The 24,680-nt window shown below is 32.1% G+C and overlaps 1 protein-coding gene across 1 annotated transcript in view; it reads right to left on the reverse strand.

The window, feature by feature from the left end:
• LOC114324192 (hemicentin-1) overlaps positions 1-24,680 on the reverse strand; it is a 244,904-nt gene that overhangs the window by 75,200 nt on the left and 145,024 nt on the right. The window lies entirely within an intron of this gene.

Here is a 24,680-nt window from a genome sequence, read left to right on the forward strand (position 1 = left end):
AGCGATACTGATCAAAGGAAATGAATTTACAGGAATTTAAGATGTATGTTAGAAGGTCACTAGCTCTAGGTGGTAATAATCCTGCAAGTGGGAGACAAGCTAGTGCGTCTATTTCAAGAGAACCAGAGACATCTGAAGGTGATGTGCCCATAACTCCTGTAAAAAGTCTACAGTTTTCCAGTTACTGCCTATAGATGTAAAAAAACCAGTAATGACTATTTGCCAATATGCTCTGTCAGCAATAGAAATTCTTATCGCGTTGCCTAAACCTCTTGGATGCACTAAGAAGGCGAGATTCTTTTGTACAAAATGCAAAATGTATAATATGTGTATTTCTTCTGAACCAGAATGTTTTTACAATTTCATACTTAAATTATATAAAAGCTAAGTCCTGATGTCCATTATGCTGGACCTGTCATATTATATGTGTTAAATAATTTTTTTATAGATTTTCGTTTATTGTTTTCACAAATGAGGAGAGAAAATAGAAAATATTATTAAAATAATAAAAAACTTTTTTCTTGGGGCTAAAGTAGTTAAATATAGAAATGTTTGATGGTGTATTAAAATGATTATTCACATCTAAATAACATTTAAAGGAAAATACGTCTATTCGTTTAGACTGTTTAGAATTGCTTCTCTAAACTAGATCAAACATTTATAGTTTATTATTGATTTATGCAAAATTCTAAACTATGAAGTATCAGAGGGTTGAACATAAAATAAAAGCAAACAGACCCATACAATAATTTTACCTTCGGCACTAGTTACTGGTTGTCTATGTTTAGGTCTGTGAGATTTATGTGTTTTCCTATGGGAAGTAGGAAGGCGATTTTCATGATGAATTGGGGGTGAAAAATCCGGTTCAGATTCTTCATCGTTACCTAACTCTTCTTCAGAGTCTGCTTTACTATTTGATTCTGTAATAAAATATTTGAAGTATCTACTAACTGATTTCTCATATTACAACGTCTTTGTGTGTTACGTCACTATTCATTTTTATTAAAATAAATATATTAAGTAGCTTTTTACTAAAATCCGGTAAGTTGATAAAAAATTTAAATCAGTGTGAGTCAAGGGAGGACAAAGTTGTGATAGATAGAAAACAAAATACCAGACACATCAATACTTAAAAATTAACAATATCCGTAGCAAAACATACATTCTAGACCCGGAAGGAATAAACACTTAAGTCTTAAATTGAAATTAAGAAAAATTTTACAGGGGAAGGTTTAAAGTTTCTGGTGAAAAAGTTTAAAGGCACATATTCTCTTTTATAATGTATTTGTATGATATTATTTATGAGCCTTTCAACTGTGCTATCCATATTAATGCATTATGATTAAACAATAAAATAACTGACTTAAGTTATTATGTTCAACTGGAAAAGTTGACTTAAGTGGTTAAGGCAGATAGTATTTATAGAACCTAAATACTTACAATTCAAAAAAGGTACTATAAGTAACAATTTTTATTAAGTCTTCAATATACAAAATCAATATTTATTAAATAAACATTATTATAAGTCACTCTCGTCTCTGTCCAAGTCCGGATCTACGTCTCTAACATCGGCAGCAATCTTTAGATTTTCCGTAAAAGTGATGAAAGTATTCCGGTATTAAAGGTAGCAAAAAAATTAAATCTCGCTTTTTTTCTTCACTTATTGCCAACTGTTGGTCCGTAATCGGCTGAAATATAAAATTTCTTGTTTGTCTTGTTGTTCTTTATGAGAAATAGTTTTGAACGGCACATTTTGCTGAAGGGATGTTTTATAATTAATACTACCGAAATCGCGTCCGTAAGAAAGCCATTTAACATCAAACCACTTAAAATTATTACCACCGCAATCTTTTTTTCGCATAATAAGAGGACCTTTAAGCAAAGCAGCAAAATCAAAGAAATCAGCCTGTTGCATTTTAACAACCTTAAATTTATTACTGCTTGTACGAATCAGTTGCATCCAGTCATGTGGATGATAAACTTGTATAGCCGTATTTAGTTTTTCTTTCTCGTTTTCTCTTTCTGTTTTCTGTAACTGTAACTGGTTGTGTAATATCATCGGAAGAAGAAAGAATCTCAGGAGGATTATGCACGTAATTAACTTCCAATTGTGTATGCCCTACGACACCATTAGAACTTTCAGGTACAAATGTAGGGTCAGTAACAGAATCGTCACTTGAGTCATCACTTATTTCAAGTTTTTTTTCTGGAATATACGATTTCTGGATACCCGATGTACTTGGCTCAGGTTTTGCTACTAAGTCTTCCTGATTAACTATAAGAAACGAAAATTCAATTAAGTAGGTATCAAAAACAAATTAAAATATGTGTTATTTACGCTTGCACCAGGGATCTTCTAATAGTTAGATACATTTTTTTTTAAATCTGATAGTAAATTTAAAGGATTTATAATATTTTTCTTTATAAAATCATCTACTGAATTTTTTAAAACATTTCACGATCATTCATTTAAATGCAAGTCATACATTCAAATGATAGAAATTGGTAGAAGCGTAAAAGCACCCTCTTATCTTTGGTACGTAAATTCTAAGAATAATGTCCGTAATCCAATTAAATTAATATTATTGTAATCAAAATCAACTTCATCCTTTAAACGGTTTTTAATTATAGTTACATCGTTTTCCCTTTACTTTAACATTTCTACACCAATGGAACATCTACATCTAGAAGTTTTCAATTTTTTAAGAATTTACTGCACACTATTTACGTACCATAGATGAAAAAAATATTGTCAACAAAAATAATACATACCAGGTTCAGGTGTATCCGAAACTAGTGTTTGTGAAACTAGCTCCAATATCTGTCTACCTCTAAGACTTGTAAATTTTACTATTTAAATCCATTTCACTATTTAACAGAAATAAATTTCAGACTAATAAAACTATCACCAGATCAGGCCGTCAACTTTATCGGAACTAATAATTGAAAATGGTTTTAAAACGAAGATTCACCCCAAAACTCAAGTGTCTGGTATAAACAAAATGAGAAGAACCGACTGTGGATATCAATATCATCACGAAAAACACAGACTCTGCATGTATTTAATACTTATGTCACTAATAATATAATATTTTAGAAACAAATTTGACGAGCATAAATACCTATGTCTACATAAGTGGTTTAGAACGCCGTTTCACATCGAACTCATTATATTTGTTATGACTGAGTAAAAGTACTTAAGTCGAGTTAAGTGTTTATTACAGCCACCGTTATGAAATAAAAATAAAGGGTTGTAAAGAACACCATAAAATACTTTGATATATAAGCGGTATATGACTTGGGTGTTTATTCCAGTTGGTGTATTACACAAATTTGGTTACTTTGCGAGATTATGTATTTTTCATAAAAAAATGACTTAAGTGCTTGTGACCGCCGAGTCTAGCATTATACATGAGTTTTATAAATGGGTAAGGTGTATACAGTTCGATATCGACATACGACATGCCTTTTATGAGACTTTGGTAGTTATATAAAAAACAGGATTTTTCAATGTAGACTTCAATAATTCCAGATGGGCCCACAAATTGTGTTATTGCTCGACAGTTTTATTCGACGAGCAAGTCTCTTCGAACAAAAATAAAGCAAAACGGAAGTGTGTGGGTTGAAAACTGTCGTTCTTGTTCGCGTGCAAAAATGATGGAATAATCAGGTTCGGCTTAATTACCTATGACTGTGGAACTTGTTCGATACCCATTTTAAGAGCATATTATAGACTAAGACCTAGAGCCGAATAACTATCGTCATAAATAATGTGGAGTTTCTCCTGTGAAATGCATAGATTGTATATTGATAATTATGAGCCCTTGCAGGATGACACCTGAGTGGATACAGGAAGTAGCAATAAGGGGTGAAAGTGGAAAATTAGTGCAGTTACTGAAGGTTTTCACCTCCGATCTCGTTGAAGCTCCATCGATTTGCATGAAAATTGGTGAGTATTTAGAGGATATCTCAAGAAATAAAAGTAACAAGGTGCAACTTGCGCTTTTACCCTGGGGGTGGATGCCACTCTTTCGCGGGTGTGAAAATTATATTATTACAATAACCCCACAAATCTATACAGGGACAAATTTTAAGCAAAATTTTTGGTATAACAAGTTATTAAAATAAATCAATATTTTACAAGTTAATAAACATCAAATATTTGAATTTTTCGTGAAAAAAATGTACCTATAATATAAAGCGGTTGTTCATAAATAATTCAAAAACTATATAGTCCAGAAAGCCACTGCGCATCCGCTAGGAAAAATATTCTAATTCGGATTTTTTGCATAATCTTACTCAAAAAGGACTCCTTTTAACAAATTTGCATGTTGCCAGGACCAAAAGGTGGTCAAAAATTTTTTAAACGTTTTTTTTTTTGTTTTTTTCCTAAAATAATTTTTTTTTGCATGGAAAAAGTTTTTTTTACGTTTTTTGGATCATTCCAAACAGAAAAGGTCTTTAGTGACTTTTCTCTAAAAATGATAGTTTTTGACATATAAGCGATTAAAAATTGAAAAATTGCGAAATCGACCATTTTTAACCCTCAAAAACTATATGAAAAACGGAAAATTTTAATGTTACCAAGGCAGTAAGATATTCTTTAAACATCGATTGATGAAATCCCGAAGAGTTTTTTGCAATACAATATTCAAAACTCCTTTGTTTTTTAATTGCTAACCAAGCGTGCGCGACACTATTTTCCACCGACAGTATGGTGCAAATGAAAGGAATAAATTCGTTATTTCGTAAACCGGCGACTTTAAGGAAAAATTCCGAAACAGGTCGACTTTTATTTTTAAGTTATGATATTGTGGCATATACGGTGTACTAGTCTCGTCATCCGTATGGGCGTGATGACGTAATCGATGATTTTTTTAAATGAGAATAGGGGTCGTGTGGTAGCTCATTTGAAATGTTCTTCAATTCTCTATTCCGTAATGTAAATATTTACATAATTATTTATACAGGGTGTCCTTCTACTTCTTTTGTGTTAAATAATTTAATTTAATAAAAAAATTTTGGACACCCTGTATAAATAATTATGTAAATGTTTATATTGCTGAATAGAGAATTGAAGAACCTTTCAAATGAGCTAGCACACGACCCCTATTCTCATTTAAAAAAATCATCGATTACGTCATCACGCACATACGGATGACGTCACTAGTACACCATATATGCCACAATATCATAACTTAAAAATAAAAATCGACTTGTTTCGGGATTTTTCCTTAAAGTCGCCGGTTTACGAAATAACGAATTTATTCCTTTCATTTGCACCATAATGTCGGTGGAAAATAGTGTCGCGCACGCTTGATTAGCAATTAAAAAACAAAGTAGTTTTGAATATTGTATTGCAAAAAACTCTTCGGGATTTCATCAATCGATGTTTAAAGAATATCTAACTGCCGTGGCAACATTCAAATTTTCCGTTTTTCATATAGTTTTTGAGGGTTAAAAATGGCTGATTTCGCAATTTTTCAATTTTTAATCGCTTATATGTCAAAAACTATCATTTTTAGAGAAAAGTCACTAAAGACCTTTTCTGTATGGAATGATCCAAAAAACCTAAAAAAAAATTTTCCATGCAAAAAAAATTATTTCAGGAAAAAAACAAAAAAAAAACGTTTAAAAAATTTTTGACCACCTTTTGGTCCTGGCAACATGCAAATTTGTTAAAAGGACTCCTTTTTGAGTAAGGTTGTGCAAAAAATCCGAATTAGAATATTTTTCCTAGCGGATGCGCAGTGGCTTTCTGGACTAATAAGTTTTAACAAAAAAGTTAATATTACCAAAATTGAAGATAATTAAAAATTTAATAGATTCCTTTCTTGAACAACCTTTTAGAATTAATTAAAAGTGTGTTATTTCATAGGTGATTGGAAGTACACCCACCGGCAAAATTAAAGGAACACCTTAAAAATGGGACATGTTTGATGTCTCGTATTTCCTAAAGTTGTCCGATTTGAGTGATTTGTTTAGTATGTTGTAGCCTTATTATTTAAAAATATTGGTTTAATAATATTGCTGCTAGACAAGTAAATGTCATTTTATACCAGGTGTAAAAATCATACTGTGTTTTTCCTTAAAGATTGGAACACCCTGTGGAATATTCTAGCATATTTAAAATGGGTGCCGCCCAAAATCCCGACAGCCAAAATCCCGACAGCCAAAATCCCGACAGCCAAAATCCCGACAGCCAAAATCCCGACGGCTAAAACACCGACACGCCAAAATCCCGACACGCCGCCAGAATCCCGACAGGCCAAAATCCCGACATGCAACAATCCTCGCATAATAGTCTGGGCTGATTATCGGAGAATAGGCCATTTTTGGGAAAAGTTATTTACCAGCAATTTTATTGCTGGAATCGAATTATAAGATCCTATATATTAATAATATAGGTATGCAAAGTCCTCAGATAGTGTGCTACTTTTTTATAAACAAAATGGCGCCCGAAAATCGTGTTTTTTTCAATTATTGCTCTAGAACTCCGAAGATTTTAACTTTACAACAAAAACATTCAAATAAAAATTCACCGTGATTAAATTATGCAGAGAGACGTGTTTTTACCGATCTGCTCCGACGAAAATTTTCCTCGGAAAATGCGGGTTTTCCCAACAAAATCTTTAATTTTCAAATAAAGTTTTAGATAAGTAATTATTTAACAATAATTAAATAATTTGGTGACTTAAAAGCCTTCTTGGTTTAGATTATAGTTCCAGAAGCTGGTGAAAATTAAACGAATATTTTAGCAACAATTCAATTGTTAATTAATAATTTACGGTCGCAATAATAACCAAAATAATTATGATATACTGATCAAACTTTGAAACCTTATAAAGATGAGGTGCCTATTTAATATTTTGTCGACAAAATATAAATTTTTTATTTTTTTGCATAATCTTTAAATGTTTAAAAAAATAGTTATAAACAAATGAACGTTTCTCAGAAAGTTTTTATTATATTATAATTTTAAAAAATAGCTAAAATGCGCATTTCAAATATCTTGAAAATGAATGGTTTAAAACTTTTTTGCAACCATTTGCAAAAAAGTTATGAAACAGCAAAATAAACATACGATTACTACGGTGTTAATAATTTTTTTTAATTCTTTCAAAGCGTAGAAGTGAGTTTAAAGTACAAGCTAATTATTTATAAAACAATATCGATTATCGGCTTAATGGTTATATTTTAATTAAAGATTATAAATATATTTTTTTGTAATTTACATGCGCGAAAGTAGAATAATACAGTACCGTAGCTACCCGCCCACATACACAACTCGCGCGAGTTTAAGCGTGTCAGTCGCTTCGAGTGAACATTTTATCTCCGGCTCTGTATCAAGCCTACTTTCGCGCTAAAAATTACAAAAAAAGTATTTTTAATCTTTGATTAAAATATAACAATTGCACTAATTTTTGACATTCTTTGTGAGTAACTAGATTGTACCATAGACTCACTTTTAAGCTTTGAAACAATTAAAACAAATTATAAACAATAGAGATATCGTATATTTATTTTGCTGTTTCCCAACTTTTTTGCAAATGGTTGGAAAATTTTTTTAAAGCGTTCATTTTCAAGACCTATGAAATACGCATTTTAAGTATTTTTTAAAATTAGAATATAATAAACAATTTCTAAGAAATGTTAATTTGTTTATAACAATTTTTTTTAAACATTTAAAGATTATGCAAAAAAATGAAAAATTTATATTTTGTCGACAAAATATTAAATAGGCATCACACCTTTATAATCTTTCTAAGTTTGATCAATGTCTCATGATTATTTTGGTTGTTATTGCGACTGTAAATTGTTAATTAACAATTGAATTGTTGCTAAAATATTCATTTCATTTTAACCGGGTTCTGAATTTATAATCTATACCAAGAAAGCTTTTATTTCACCAAGCTATATAATTATTGATAAATAATTACTGGCCCAATAAATTTATTTGAAAATTCGAGATTTTGTTGGGAAAACCCACATTTTCCGAGGAAAATTTTCGTCGGAGCAAATCGGGAAAAACATGCCTCTATGTAGAATTAAATTGGGGTGAATTTTTATTTGAGTATTTTTGGTGTAAAGTTAAAATCTTCGGAGTTACTTACTTACTTAGTCCTAAGCCTTTCTACCTTTAGGTGTAAGGCTGGTGGAGTTGAGTTTGGCATTGTAGTCTCCATGCTTTCCGATCTTGCGCTAGGTTTCTTGCACTTTCCAATGTCAATCCCTTCTTCTCGACTTCTTTCCTGATTTCATCTACCCACATAACTCTTGGTCTCCCTCTTTTGTTTTTCCCCTGCACTCTCGTTTCGAACACTCGTTTTGTTAGCCTCTCGTTCGACATTCTACACACGTGCCCGAACCATCTAAGTTGTCCTTCTACTATTTTTTCATTGATTGGTTCTAGTTTTAGGTTTTGTCTAATTGTTTCGTTTCGTATTTTGTCTGTCCTTTTTCTGTTTGCTATTTTCCTCAGGAACCTCATTTCCATAGCATTGACTCTGGATTTTTGTCTCCCCGTCAATGTCCATGTCTCGCTGCTATACATGATTGTTGGTCTAACTACTGATTTAACGACTGCCGTTTTTACTTTTTCCGGTATCCCTTTTTTCCCAAAAAATGTTGTTTTCATAGTGTTAAATAAGCTTCCTGTTCGTCCCATTCTCTCGTTTATTTCCATGTCTTGTTTACCATTTGATTCGATTATTACTCCTAGGTATTTAAAATATTCCACTTGCTCTAGTTGTTTCCCGTCTAATTCTATTGCGTGTGTCTTCCTCGTATTTGAAATTATCATTGTTTTTGTTTTCTCTGTATTAATTTTCATATTTATGTTTGATAGTTCTTCTTCTAGGATTTCAAGATTGTTCTGTAAGTCTTCTCTGTTTTCTGCTATCAATACCATGTCGTCTGCAAATAGTAGCTCCGATAGTTGAGTCTGTTTCATTTGCCAGTATCCTAATGTTAGTTTTCTCATTCTTCTCTTGGCTTTCTTTATCGCTTCATCCAGTACCACTGAGAATAGCAGTGGACTCAGCACGCATCCCTGTTTGACGCCTTGACTTGTAGAAAATTCTCTGGATTCCTCGTTATTGGTTCTTACTGTATTTGTATTATTTTTGTACATATCCTTTATTACTTCTATTATGTGTCTGTCGACTCCCCTTTCTGTCAGTGTCTTCCAAACGTCCTTTCTTCGGATTCTGTCAAACGCCTTTTCCAGGTCAATGAAGCACATATGTATCTCTCTATTTTTCTTGATTACCTTCTCACTTACTTGTCTTAATGTGAATATTAGGTCTTGCGTGCTTCTGTCCTTCCTGAATCCACACTGTGTGTCTTCCATAGTTGTTTCTATTTGTGTTTTTATTCTTGTCTCTAGTATTCTTGCTAATACCTTCCCAGGGATACTTGATATGGTGATACCTCGGTAATTATTACAGTTTCTCTTGTCTCCCTTTTTGTGTATTGGTAATATAATGTCTTTCTTCCAGTCCTTTGGTAATTCTGCTCTATTTATGATATCATTCATTAGTTCTTTCATGCTATCCATTCCCTCTGTCCCCATGAATTTTATCATTTCCGGGGTGATATGATCCTTGCCTGGTGCTTTGCCCAGTTTTACTCTTTCTATTGCTTTCTCTAATTCCTCTCTTGTTATGGATTCCACTTGTTGTTCTTCATTCCTTTCTTGTATCTCCCCTATGTTGTCCTTGTCTACATGAGTTAGCTCTTTGAAATGTTCTCTCCATCTTTCCATTATTTGTTTTTCTTCTGTTAGTACGTTTCCATTCTTGTCTTTTATATTCGGCATCGTGTGCTCTTTCTTTTGTCTGAGTTGTTTTAATGCGCCGTAGAAGAGTTTTTGGTTTTCCCTATAATTTTTTGTCATTTTTTGTCCAAATATCTCCCATGGCCTTTCCTTTCCTGCTTTCACCGCTATTTTAACCTCTTTCCTTTTTTCTTTATATGCTTCGTAATCTTCCGGGTGTTTTGTGCTTAGGTATCTTTTCCATTTGTCTTTTTTGTTCTTTATTTTCTCTCGTATTTCTTCCGTCCACCATTCTGTTCTCCTCATGTTAGTGTTTGCTATTTTTGCTTTCCCGCAAGTTTCCTCAGCTGCTTTGATTATGCTGGTTTTTAGATATTCCCATTTTTTTTCTATATTTGTATTTTTTGCCCTACCTTTCAAAGTATTATCTAATTTTTCTTGGAATTTCTTCTTATATATTTCCTCTTTTAATTTGTAACTTTTTATTTTTTCATTTACTACCTTTCTTCTCTTTTCTTCTTTTTCCTCTGTTGTTCTCATTCTCATTATTACTAGATGGTGGTCACTGCCAATCTCCGAGCCTCTTTTCACTTTCGTATCCTGTACTCTTTTCCATTTGTTGCTGCTTACCAAAAAGTAATCTATGATTGATTTTTCGTTTCTGCTGTCTTGTACTCTCGTGTATTTGTGTACTTCTTTATGTTTAAATTTTGTATTTGTTATAACTAGTTTATTCTCCATACATATTTCTATTATTCTTTCACCATTTCTGTTTAGCATTTCTTCTCCTTCTTTTCCCATGCACTCCTCTATTCCGCTGTTGTTGTTTCCGACTCTACCGTTTAGATCTCCCATTACAATTATGTTTTCTTCCCCATTATCAATTTGCATTTGGAGCTCCTCGAAAAATTTATCTTTCTCTTCCTTTCTTGCATCTTCATTTACTCCGTAGGCTGTTATTATTGTCCATATTTCTTCGTCCATCAGTTTAATTTTCACCGATAATATTCTCTGGTTAACATATGTTTCTTCTATAACGTGTTGTAGTCTATTCGGTGCAATTATTATCCCGACTCCTTCTTTTGCTCTCTCTTTTGTATCCGCTCCTACCCAAAGTAACCAATATCCTTTGTGTATTTTCTTAAGACCTTTTCCTTTCATCTTCGTTTCTGTTATTCCTAGTATTTCTATTTTTTGTTTTATCATATCTTCTACCAGTTATTCCTCTTTTCCATTGATGCTTCTCACATTCCATGTTCCCATTTTTATCTCTCCTTTTTTCTGCAATCTAGCTTTCCCCTTTTTCCTATTTTCATCCTTGTTTACCTTTGCATCATCTTTTTCCCTATCGCTTTTCCCATTCATTGCCTTGGTTGTCATTGTTGTGGGTCCGGTCTCATTATTTTCTTTTAGTTTTTTGAAGTCCCTTCCCCGATATTTCTGTGAGTTAGTATAAGTTTCTCTTTATTATGGTCCCATTTCCACTCCTTTCCATTAATCTCCAGTTTCATATATCCTATCTTCGTAGTATTACCTTTGTCTTTTTCTTCTTTTGCCATTTTCCTAATTTTTGCTTGTATTTCCCTTTCCTATCTTGTTAAATCTGATTCTATATACACCTTTTGTCCCTGTAGATTTTTCAGTTTTCCTTTGTTTTTTAGTACACTCATCTTATCCGTTAGGTTTTCCATTTCTGCTACAAAGATTTGGTCGCCGATCTTCACCGCTCCTCTCAGTCTGACCTCTAATTTCAGATTTCTTCCTATGAAGTGTTCTACTGACTCCTTTACAGGCTTTCCGTCGGTAGCATCTAGTGTTAGGCCTTTTAATACTATATTATTTCTCCGTCTATCTTTTTCCAATTGTTCTATTCTATTGTTTGCCATTTTTAAACCTTCTTCCAATTTTTCGTTTTTTTCTTTCAGCTCCTTAATATATTCCATCGTTTCTTTTTGGTCTTTCCGTATGGTTCTTATTTCTGCCATCATTTCATCATTTTTCCACATAACTTCCCGCATCATTTTTATCATCTCTTCATTTGTGTCGTTGCTTTTATTCGGTGTTCGTCTCGTCAGGTTACTCTTTTCAAAATATAATTTATCTTCTTTATATTTTTTCTTCTTAGATTCTTCGTCGCCACTATCAGATAGTTCTTCATTCTTTCTATAGGTTTCCTTTCGGATTGTTCCTGTTCCGCCACTGGCCATTTTAAATTAAATGTTAACCTCAGCACTAATATAAATATTATTATTATACACTTAGAAGTTTATTTTTATTTCGCACAAGAACGCTTTTTAAGTTTAACGATTATCGATAACGATAGGTCTTTTAAAAAACCGGTGTTTTTATTGTGATAGGTTTCGAATTCGAAATTACCTTATCGCCAATACACCTGCCACACGACCTCTCGCCTCGCTTGCCAAACTCGAACTCATCTTCGGAGTTATAGAGCAATAATTGAAAAAAATACGATGTGTCGGCGCCATTTTGTTTATAAAAAAAGTAGCACACTATCTGTGGACTTTGCATACCTATATTAATAATATATAGGATCTTATAATTCGATTAAAGCAATAAAATTGCTGGTAAATAACCTTTCTTTGTACTTTACTAATTAGACCAACGTATTATAACTATTTTTTTTTCAAAATTTAAAGATTATGCAAAAAAAAAGAAAAATTTATATTTTGTCGATAAAATATTAAACAAGCATCTCATCTTTATAATCTTTATTAGTTTGATCAATGTATCATGATTATTTTGGTTATTATTGCGATCGTAAATTGTTAATTAACAATTGAATTGTTGCTAAAATATTCGTTTAATTTTCACCGGCTTCTGGAATTACAATCTATACCAAGAAATCTTTGATGTCACTAAGTTATTTAATTATTGATTAATAATTACTTACCTAAAACTTTATTTGAAAATTATAGTTTTTGTTAGGAAAACCCGCATTTTTCGAGGAAAATTTTCATCGGAGCAAATCGTGAAAAACATATCTCTATGCAGAATTTAATTGCGGTGAATTTTTATTTGGGTGTTTTTGTTGTAAAGTTAAAATCTTCGGAGTTATAGAGCAATAATTGAAAAAAATACGATTTGTCGCCGCCATTTTGTTTATAAAAAAAGTAGCACACTATCTGCGGACTTTGCATACCTATATTATTAATATATAGGATTTTATAATTCGATTCCAGCAATAAAATTGCTGGTAAATAACTTTTCCATGAATTTTGCTAATTAGCCCAGAGTATAAGTCAAAATTCCGACTTTTGTTTAATACTTTTAATACAAAATACTTTTGTTTAGTAACAAAAAATAAAAAACAGATTACCATAAACAAAAAACAAGAAATAAATGTTAAAAAGAAACTTATCAAACCTGTCGGGTTTCTGGCCTGTCGGGATTTTGGCCTGTCGGGATTCTGGCGTGTCGGGATTTTGGCCGTCGGGATTGTGGCTGTCGGGATTTTAGCTGTCGGGATTTTGGGGTAGACCCATTTAAAATATTCAAATTAAAACTCAGTTGTAGGCTTCGGCTTTCTTAACATTTTCTTTTTTTATTCATTCGCTTATGTTGGATAATAAAAAAGTTGGGTACTTTAACAACTAGCCATGTTCTTCATCAATACAGGGTATTTTTTAAATAAGTTCGACAAACTTTAAGGGGTAATTTTGCATAAAAAATTAAAGACGGTTTGCATTATAAACATATGTCCGCAAATGCTTCGTTTGCGAGATACGGGATGTTGAATTTTTTCTTACAAACTGAGGATTTATTTATTGCTCTAAAACCGGTTAAAATATGCAAATGAAATCTGGTAGGTTTTAAGAGGTGATTGCGCATTTTTTGACATACAATTAAGAATTTTTTATTCACCATTGGCGTGCATACGGGATATATCTAAAATGTACCCGTATGCACGTCAATGGTGAATATAAAATTCTTAGTTGTATGTCAAAAACTTCGCAATGACTGCCAAATTTCATTTGCATATCTCAACCGGTTTTAGAGCAATGAATAAATCGTCAGTTTGTAAGAAAATATTCAATATATCAATCGTCAGTTTTGCCGGTGTGTGTATATTTTTCTTTGGCTAGTACTCAAATCTAAATATTCAATCTTAAATAACGAGCAAAGGTTAACAGTCCTTGGTTATATGGTTCTCGCAGAAAAAATTATGTTTTAAATGTTTCTATCTCGGTAATTTTTTATCCTACAAATATAATAAAAAACGTAAAACATTTGCTAAATAAAAAAGTAAAATTCGGTTTTTGTATCATTTTTTACGTATATCGATTATATTACTTTTGGAGTTATTATCAAAAAAATTAAATTTACGAAAAAAAATTATGATTTTTTTAATCATATTTTTAAAATATGCTTTCTAAATGGTCAAATTTTTTGAGCTTATTACTTATGCTAAAATAAAGAAAAGGGACTACTGTGAATTTAAACTTTTGTTGAAATAACGTGTTTTATTTTTCACTTTTTCCTAAAAAATTCGAAAGGGTTATCTTATTTTCATAACTTGCTTAGCTTTGATTCTATCAACTTCATCTGGAACTCACTTGATAGGTATTCTTAAGTACCTTGACAAGTGTTTAGTATTAGTAACTATATTTTATAACATGCACTGTTTTCCTATTATTTAAACTTGAGTACTTAGATTTGAGTACTAGCCGAAAAAAATATACATTCAATCACCGATAACTCACATTTAATAAATTTTAAAAGGTTTTTTAATTAAGAAATCTATTCAAATTTTTATCTTCAATTGTGGTAATAATAACTTTTTTGTTTAAACTTATAGTTTTTGAATTAATTATGAAAAACCACTTTACTCCATGAATTTTTTTCACGAAAAATTCAAATTTTTTAACTTTAATAACTCAAAAAGTATTCATTTTCACCCCGAGAAGGGGTGGCATACACCCCCAGGGTAAAAGTGCAAGTTGGCACCATGTCACTTTTGTTTCTTGAAGTATTCTCTAACCACTCACCCATTTTCATGCAAATTGATGGGAAATTCAACGAAATCGGATATGAAAACCTTCAGTGACTGCACTAATTTTCTACTTGCTCCCCTTATTGCTACTTCCTGTGTCAAAACTGAGATGTCAGCCTGCAAAGGATCATAATTATTAATATATGTACAATGGACGCATTTTGTTGAGTAAGGTATTCCTACTTTAGACAACAACCCATACGTTGTCATCCAGACATGATGCTGTTATGGCTTTGCGTCGAGCTTTCCGACAAATAATGAAATCTTTATATTTATAATTGTCTAATAATAATACATTATTAGAGCATATAAATAATTTTGAATTTGCCGTTAACATTACTATTCAATCTAAAATACTTAACTTTATTAATCTAACATCAAAATTTTTGCAATCTGAAACGGCAGAGTTAACGGTCGCCCTTCAACTTTTTGAAAAAACTCGTGATAATCTTCGAGAAATGAGAAATTAGTTTTCCGAAACTTTAACAGAAGCAGCAGGAATAGTAGAATGGTGGGGTATTATACTGAAATTTAAAAATAAACGAATAGAACGTATAAAAAATTTACGATGAGCTCAGCTGCGACGAAAAAATAACTTAACGCGTATAAAAAACAGTTTTGAAGTTAAAGTTTTTGAAGTAAAGTTAAAGAAAACCAGAATTTGTGGATTACAAAACCTGGTATTAGCGGCCACCTTTTTATATCGTTATATCGGCCAATAGTTCTGTCATTTTTAGTGACCGTTATTGACAAGTTTTACTGTATTATAATATTGCAACAAGTTACTAATAGGTTTGACGGATTAAGAGATATGTAGAATTTGTACAACAGGTTTTCATGTCTATTCCCAAAAAATCTATAAACACTAACTGATGAAAACTTATTAAAGAATTAAAAAAATGTCATTTACACATATTTTCTTATACTGTTATTAGTTGTCGTTATGTTTAAAATAAGGGGGCCCACAAAAATTGTCGCGGGAGAGCCCCTCAATCTTCAGCTACGCCACTGAATATATCGATCCTTTAATGCATTTTTTAAGTCATCACACTAACAGCACTGGGATTGGCATAATGCATGAAGTGTACTAGGGTGTATTAAGTATAAATACTAATAAAAAATAAATTTATTTTTATACATGGCTTATTTACAATGTCTTAAACAATTACTGAATTTTAAAGTATCTGTCTCGTCAAATTTAGATTTTGTGGCATAACACATCTTTCCCCTGAGGTGCTGACATAAAACAGTGATAAAATTAACAGCTTAAAACAGTAAGTTTTAATCATTCACCGTTGAAGTACATTCCTTAATTAATGTAGGTATTTTCTTAAAGCTACGAACCGTAATAATACAAATTCTGAGATGGAAAGTCATATAATAAAGTAATAAAGGAAATTGGATTTGAAAAGGCATAAACGACAATATTTCCATTCCACTCAACATTGTTACAAAATTCAAAGAAATACATTTCTTTCGTTATTTATTATACACATACAGTTTTTTATATTATGTTCTCGTTTTCAATTTAACCTTTGTAGGGGAGTGCAATTAGAATCAAAACATGCATTGTTTCGGAATACTTCAAACAAGCTTATATTTTTCTAAAACTTTTTTGTTAGTTTACATACACGTTAAAGTAAAAAAGTTCTACTCGCAGATTTGGCCACTAATTGTTTATTAATTGTTTAAACAATAACAATTGGATTGTATAAATAATTTTAAAAATATCGTTGAATTCATCATTTTACTTTGATCAAATATGTTTCTATTTTGTTTTTGCTCTTATACAGTATGTTTGCGTAGCTAGGAACCACATGGAAAACTTTTTTATTATCAATTTTACGAAAAAATGTTATTCTTTATAGGATGGATAGGCAAAAATCTAAAACTCAACCACCAGATATCAAATTTTATCAATTTTATACGAGTGATGTCAAAAATATGAATTTCTTTAAAGAGTAAAGTACCTTTTTATTCCAGAATATCAAAAAATGCTATTATGAAAAGTTGTCTGAAATTAAAAACTATGTTTTAATATACAATTACATTATTCTAATCGAAAAAAAATTTCAATTTTTTCTCAAATTACGAATACCCATCATCAGGTTATTACAATTATTGTAACTATTTTATTAACAATTTTACGAAAAAAAGGTATCTTCATAAAATGCTCTAACTGGTCTAAAATCTATTATACAACCATCAGATATCAACCTTTTTCAGTTTTATACGAGGTATGTAAAAAATATGAATTTTTCTTAAGGGTCAAGTGCCTTTATTATTCACAATATTTTAATTAGAATGATATAGTTGAACACTGAAACATATTTTTTAATTCCAAACAACTTTTCTTTATAACAATTTTCGATACTGTGAATTATAAAGGTCACTCTTTAGTGAAATTCATATTTTTTGACATGCCTCGTATAAAATTAATAAAATTGTATATTTGATGATTGCATCTTAGATTATATACGATGCAGAGTATTTTATAAAGAATAACTTTTTTTCGTAAGACTGATAATAAAAAAGTTATCAATAGGTTCTAAGTTACGCAGACATACTGTATAAGAGCTAAAAAAAACTTTTGGTTGAACATTTATTATTGTTGAAGCTTATTATTAAATGTATTTTAGATAAGTTTTACAGAAAAAAGTTTTGATCACTTTGTATAACCATTTTTTAGCTGGTAATTTTCGGTTTTTATATTATATTTTTGCTATCTTCCTTAATTTTCTTAAAAAGAAATGGTTTATTTCATTTCTAAAGTAAAATAATTTAGTGCATTTTAAAGACTACATCCTGAGCTTTAAACAAATACCTATAAAAATGTAAGAAATTTGTTGAAAATTGAGTAATACCGCCTTACAATGGTGTTAATTCTCTAAAACTATGAAGTTTTCAAAAATTACATTTTTTGAGACGTTGTATCATTTGGATTAAATTTTTGAGATTTTTTTTGAATGAAACATCGTTTAGTAAGATGATTGAAAGGTAATTTGTGCAAAATTTAGAGTTTTATAAGAAAAATTGTATTAGCTAAACATTTTTAAATCATTTTTAAACAAAATTCATGTAAGTCTCACTTTCAGCACACACCGTACTTATGCCCATACATTTTGTTTATTTTTATTATAACTCTAAGATAGCTTATTTATTCTTCTTTTATGTTCAATTTGTAAAATTTCATTGGATCGATAAGTTAAATAATTACATTAAAATAACTCAACCGTGCACTTCACCGTGCGCTAGTTTACAGTGCGCCAATGTTTGTGAGAAGGGTGACTTTAGCGTTATAAATAAAAAATTATAGAAGCTACAGATTTAATTTTAGAAAAATCTTTATATGGGTTTTTTTTGTAAAATTTTCTAAATTTTTCAATGGCCAAGTTAGTTTTTTTCAAAAATTAATATTTTCGGAGTTGTTTTAAAAGACATCTATTTTCGCAGTTCATTTGTTTAATAAAAAATGAACCACCCACTTCTCAAGTAGAACTTTTTGATATGTTGTTTATTTAACATTTCTTAATGAAATTACAAAAAGTTATATCTTGTTTGATTTTTTCCGAAGTGAAAATCTATATGCACTCCCCTATTGTAGGATTGTGAAGCTTAACATGTCATAAAATTCATGGTGGGGGAGCCCAAGCGGGGATTTTTGCAGTTACTCGAGCACGTCAGATTTATTATAGTAGTATGGGGAGAAACCTTGTACCCTGTAAATGTACCTCTACCATATATTGGATCTTAATACAGGGGAGTTCGTTAACACGTTAACGGACAGTGCGTCAAATGTATAAGCAAGTGTTGTGACACCATATTATGTATTTTTCAAAGTAGGATAGGTAAAAATGCAACGTCTGTAGACGTTATGTCACATTACATCAATGAAAATTAGACCTCTATAGACGTTCTGTCCCAGTGGCGTCGCTAAAGATTGGTGGGCTCCCCCCGCGACAATTCTTGTGGGCTCCCGTAATAAAAACATAACGACAACTCATCATCATTCAACCTGGATTTGTGTGCGCATCAGCGTCTTGACATTTGCACATATATCTTTGTATGTCCATTGTTATTATGTGCTTGTCTACTTCTAGCTCTTAATGTTTTTTTCTGTTTCTTGTAAATCAACGGAAAGGCCTACTTTTGCTCTCTTTAGATAAGCTGCTAGCATTTCGTTTCAACCCTTCTCCTTTACCCGGGCTTGGTCCCGACAACAGATCAATGAGTAGCTTAATTCATCTAATGGCCTGAAGGTCAAGGTTAAATCTTTCGGGATTGGAAATAACGCTCGTTTAGTTCCAAGAAGTTCAAGTAGGAGTCTTTATTACCTCTATGGTCAATAGAAAGATTTTGTGTCCTGAGATACGCAGACGATTAAATTATAGTGGTTATATAAGTAATTTTGCTGATCGCATACAAAGTGTCTTAAACTTGGTAACTACCTTGTTTCTAAAAAGAGTCTCAATAAATAATAATCATAAATCGACCCTTTTTCATTGACAAATAATATGAAAGCAACAATTATATTAAAACTTGGAAGATTACAGCTATCTCAAAGTTATCCTAGAAAGGAAACCTACAAAAATGGGATCTGAAACCTACAATAATTTATCGGTCATATACAGAGACGAGTGCGCTAGTAACCGGCAAAATAACGTCTTCTTCTTCTTCTTCGTCTAGCCATTCACGTCCACATCTGAACATAAGCCTCTTCAAGTCTTCCTTTCCATTGTTTTTTTTTTGTTGTACGCTACTTGTAGCCAATTTTTCCCGGCAGTTCGTTTCAGATCATCTGTCCATCTCATAGGAGGTCTTCCTCTGGGTCTTTTTTGTTGGTATGGTCTCTAGGTTAGAATTGTTATGAATTGTGTTAGAATAGTTTTGTTCTGTGCCATTTGTTTAGATCTCTCCTAGCTACATGTCCAGCGTATTCCCATTTTAATTTTGGGTGACTTTGGTTTTCTGTCTTATCCATGTGTTTGTTTTCCTATCCTTAAGTGATATGCCAAACATTGCTCTTTCCATCGCGTGTTGAGTGACTCTGAGTATGTTCATATTCTTTTTTGTGATTGTTTATGTTTGTGCCCCATATGTTAATATCGGAATAATGCATGCATCAAAAACTTTAGATCTAAGATGTAGTTGAGTTTGCTGATTTCTGAGTATATAGTTCAGTTTGCCGAATGCTGCCCATGCTAACTTTTCTCTTCTTTTTATTTCTTCCGTTTGAATTTCCCTATTTAGTATTATTTTTTGTCCTAAGTATATATATTCTTCAACTTTTTCTATAACTTTGTCGTTTATTATTGTCACGGTTTCTTCGGAGTGCATGACTTTTGTTTTGTTTAAATTCATTTTCAGTCCTATTTTAGAAAATTCTATGTGTAGTTCTGAAAACATGGTTTGCAGTTCTTGTAGGTCAGTAGCTATCAGGATTATGTCATCCGCAAATCGTAGATTACTGAGGTAGCAACCATTGATGTTTATTCTCTTATATTTCCAATTTAGATTTCTAAACACGTCCTCCAAAACTATATAAGGTGGACAGTTTGGGTGATAGAGAGTCTCCCTGCTTGACTCCCCTGTTTAATGGTACAGGGTTCGTGTATTCATTTTCATTTAGGTAGTATGTAGCTGTAGCTTGGTTCATAGTTTCTTTTATTAAGTTAATATATCTGCTGTCTATTCTACAATTTTGCATTGCGTTTATTACGGCCGTGTGTTCTATAGTGTCGAAAGATTTTTCGTAGTCTACAAATGCTATAAAATCTGGAAACTTGTATTCGTTACATTTTCTATTAATATTTTTGCGGTTAACAGGTGATCGGAAGTTGAATAGCCTTTTCTAAAACCTGCCTGTTCATATGGTTGCATCTAATTTCCTTGTTAGTCGGGTAGTTATGACTTTGGTGAGTATTTTAAACAGGTGTGACAGTAGACTGATAGGCCTGTAGTTTTCCAACCTTCGATTATCACTTTTCTTGTGTAATAAGATTACTTTAGAGTTATTCCAGCTCTTAGGGACTTTGCCCTGGTGTAAACAACTGTCTATAAGCTTAGTTACAATTGCAATGAGTTCCTTAGCTCCTTCTAATATCATATCTGTGGCAATCCTATCTTCTCCTGCAGCTTTATTTCTCCTCAACAAAATAACGTAAAAGACGGAAATAATTTTGTTGTGCAATAAAAAGGGATGAAACTAGAAGAGGTGGGAAATATACCGATAGAAACTTATACTTATTTACGGGTTTAGGACGTTTCATCGCCGCCAGTTCATCGCCGCCGTTTCGATGCCGCCAGTTCATCGCCGGCCCATTCATCGCCGGCCGTTTCGATGCCGCCGGTTCATCGCCAGTCAGTTAATCGCTAACTGATATATTTCCGAATTTTCGACCAATTTTCGACAATTACATTTATTATTAATTTTTAGTATTAATTAGGAATTCTAGGAAATGCGAGATACGACCATTCCCGTTGCCATACTTAATCTTTTAATAGACTTTTAAACTTTTATAATATAAAATATAATTTATCACTACAAATTTAATACTGTTTAGTATCAAATTTAGGGGAAGTAGAAATAGAACAGTAAATTAATATAATAATATTTTTTATCTATTTATTTGTCATAAGTTTTGAACTGAATTTAACGTCGTGTCGTGTCATCTCCCATAATACAAGATCAACTGACTAACTGGCGATGAAACGGCCGGCGATGAAACGGCCGGCGATGAAATGGACTGGCGATGAACCGGCGGCATCGAAACGGTGGCGATGAACCGGCGGCGATGAAACGTCCCATTCCGTTATTTACATTATATTGATAGTTTCCCACCTTTAAACGTATTGGATAAATTTGGCAATTATCACTCTGATAGTGACAGATTTAGTTAACATACTCCTCTGATATAACTAAAGGTTGGAAACTCTCAATATATTGTAAATTTATAGGTTTCTATCGCTAAATTTTCCACCTCTAATAGTTTAATTTCCTTTTATTTCACAACCTATTATTTTTTCCGTCTTTTACGTTATTTTGCTGGTTATAGCGCACGCATCACTGTATAACACTTGTCAGACCCATAACTAGGTACCTACTTGTACTTCGCTGGTTTGGTAGAACAAAACAAACCAAGTAAAAGGCAATAGTGAAGTTGCCAAAAGGGCACTTAATTTCTGAATAGCTCTAAAACGTGGCTTTAGGCTTACATGGGCTAAGGGTCTAGAATATGGCAAGCTGCCTGGGCATCTAAACTTTTCTGTCTTCTTCTTCTTCATGTACCATCTTCTCTAAGAAAGTCGGCAATCATCATGGCAATTCGCACTTTCGATACCGCTGATCTAAAGAGATCAGCAGAAGTGCAGTTAAACCAACCTCTCAAACTGTTTAACCATTGTGTCTTCTTCCACAACTCCTTCTACCCTGTATTCTTCCTTTTATTATTACCTTTAACAAAGTAAAAGTGGAAGATGAACTAACTGACCCAATTGAAGCCGGCAATGGGATAAGACAGGGGGATTCCTTGAGTCCTTTATTGTTCAGCCTGATCATGGACGAAATAATAAAAAAAGTAAAAACTAAAAAAGGATACCAAATGGGAGAAATACAACTTAAAATAATCTGCTATGCGAACGATGCAATACTAATCTCTTAAAGTGAAAATGATTTACAACGTATGCTGCACCAATTCAACATAATCGCCAGAAAATTTGCATGGTTATAATAGCAGATCCAATAAGATGTAAATTGGAGCTGGAAGGTCAGATAATAGAACAAATGATGGAGTTTAAATACCTAGGCATCACACTATCTAGCTACGGAAGACTCGAAACAGAAGTGGAAGATCAAGTGAATAGAGCAAACAGAGCCGCAGGTTGCCTAAATGACACAATATGGAGAAATAAAAATATCGTAAAATAAATGAAGTGCAGAATTTACAAAACAGTCATTCGACCAACAGTGACCCTTCGAAAAATCGATAGTAAGACTCTATGGGACAGAGCTAGAAGTACAGATATACGACGGAGATGCAAGTTGGATAACATTAATAACTGGGTAAGAAACAGAAGAATAGAATGGAATGACCACACAAGCCGAATGACAACAAATAGGGTAGTCAGGACAGCGAGAGACGGTTCCCCAATAGGAAGACGATCAGTGGGAAGATCACGAAAACGATGGAACGACAACTTACTAGAGGCACATTGAAAAAACAGACAGAGTCATGTCTATACAAAAAGAAGAAGAAGAAGAAGAAGAACAAGAAGAAGAAGAAGAAGAAGAAGAAGAAGAAAAAGAAGAAGAAGAAGAAGAAGAAGAAAAAGAACAAGTTATAACGCTCCGCCCTCATGACATGTCCCAGATATTGCAATTTTCTAACTTTATTTGTATTCAAAACCTCTCTTGCTTTTTCGATTCTTTATAACACCTCGACAATCTAGACTCTATCCACCTATCCACGTGACTCTATTTTCTGGGTTGGAACAACGTAATTTATGAAAATGCCCACAGACATAAAGAAGGTTTCGATCTAAAACTAAAAATATTATCATAACCAAGTGTAACTTACGAGAAAACTAAATTATAAGCGCTAACCCTACGTTTTAAAATAATGGATCAAAAATATCAAAAGGAGTAGGAATGGGGGTTAATGTTCCTAATACCAGACGTCAATATCCAATTTGAAAACAAGAGTGTCTTGTTTTCACATATTGGTTCGATGATTTTCCGATACATAAAGTTCTATGAAGATATATTTCCTTATAGTTCCGTTCTATGAAGTCAGAATTACCTATAGCCCAATAAATGACCGGTTTGGAGTGTAATTTCCAGGGGCAACTCCGAATTGCATGAAAATTTAAATTTAGGTTCTACTTACCCCCCACCTCAAAGTTGAATTTGTGCCGTTGTTTGCTTTTGCTTGGGGGGTGACATTTACCCCTTCTCGGGGGGAAAAAACGCGTGTTTAAAATAAGGCGGGAAATGGATAAATTGACTTATTTTAAGCACCTTTTGTTCTATAAAGTTTTTTACGTAAGTCAACACTTTTCGAGTCATTCGCGATTTAAAATGTTGATTTTTCGACAAAAAAACTACGTTTTCAGACTGTTTTTCCCAAATAACTCAAAAAGTATTTTATCGAAAAAAATATATTAAACAGAAGTGTAGCCTATAAAAAAACGAAAAAAATGGTGTACCAGTAAAGTCTACAAATTGAGTAGAAGCAAAGTTGTAGCTCATGAAAAATACGTTCTTATTCATCTAATTCCAAATCGAATAATTCAACGCCAAATCACGGAAGAAAGAAGGGTTTTTTGGAAAAATCTTTATTAAAATTTTTAAAGTATCAAAAAAAATGCTTATTATTTGTTTTTCACAAAAGTTTACAGCATCAAAAAAACGAGTTACGATGAAAAAAAAAGTTGGCCCCTTTTTTTGGTAAAAAAAATCGTGAAACCTCCCTCTATTTAGCACCCTAAATTAAATTAATCGTTTGGCTTTACCATCTATTTTAATTGTATGTGTATTGTTTACATGATCTGTAAGTTTGATTGGTTTGAAGTGCTTATTTTTGAAAACATTTGATTTTATATTAAAAAAAAATTTCTAAAAATTTTTGAAAAATTTCATTTTTTCAAAATAAATTAAAAAGTATTAGTGATAAGAAAAATCTTAAAGAGTAAAAAAATGTAGGTTTTGCTATTATAAATATGCTAGTTTCATTTTGTTTCTCCGTAAGACAAAAATTGGTAAAGATATGGCTGTTCAAAATTTGCATACACTCGTGATTAGTGACCCATTCAAGCTTTCTAAATTATAACCCTTTCAAGAATAAACACTTTAAACCGGTGAGACTGACAGATCATGTAAAAAATAGATAGGTA

The sequence above is a fragment of the Diabrotica virgifera genome, chromosome 5 (genome assembly GCF_917563875.1).
Source record: "Diabrotica virgifera virgifera chromosome 5, PGI_DIABVI_V3a".
Taxonomy (NCBI): domain Eukaryota; kingdom Metazoa; phylum Arthropoda; class Insecta; order Coleoptera; family Chrysomelidae; genus Diabrotica; species Diabrotica virgifera.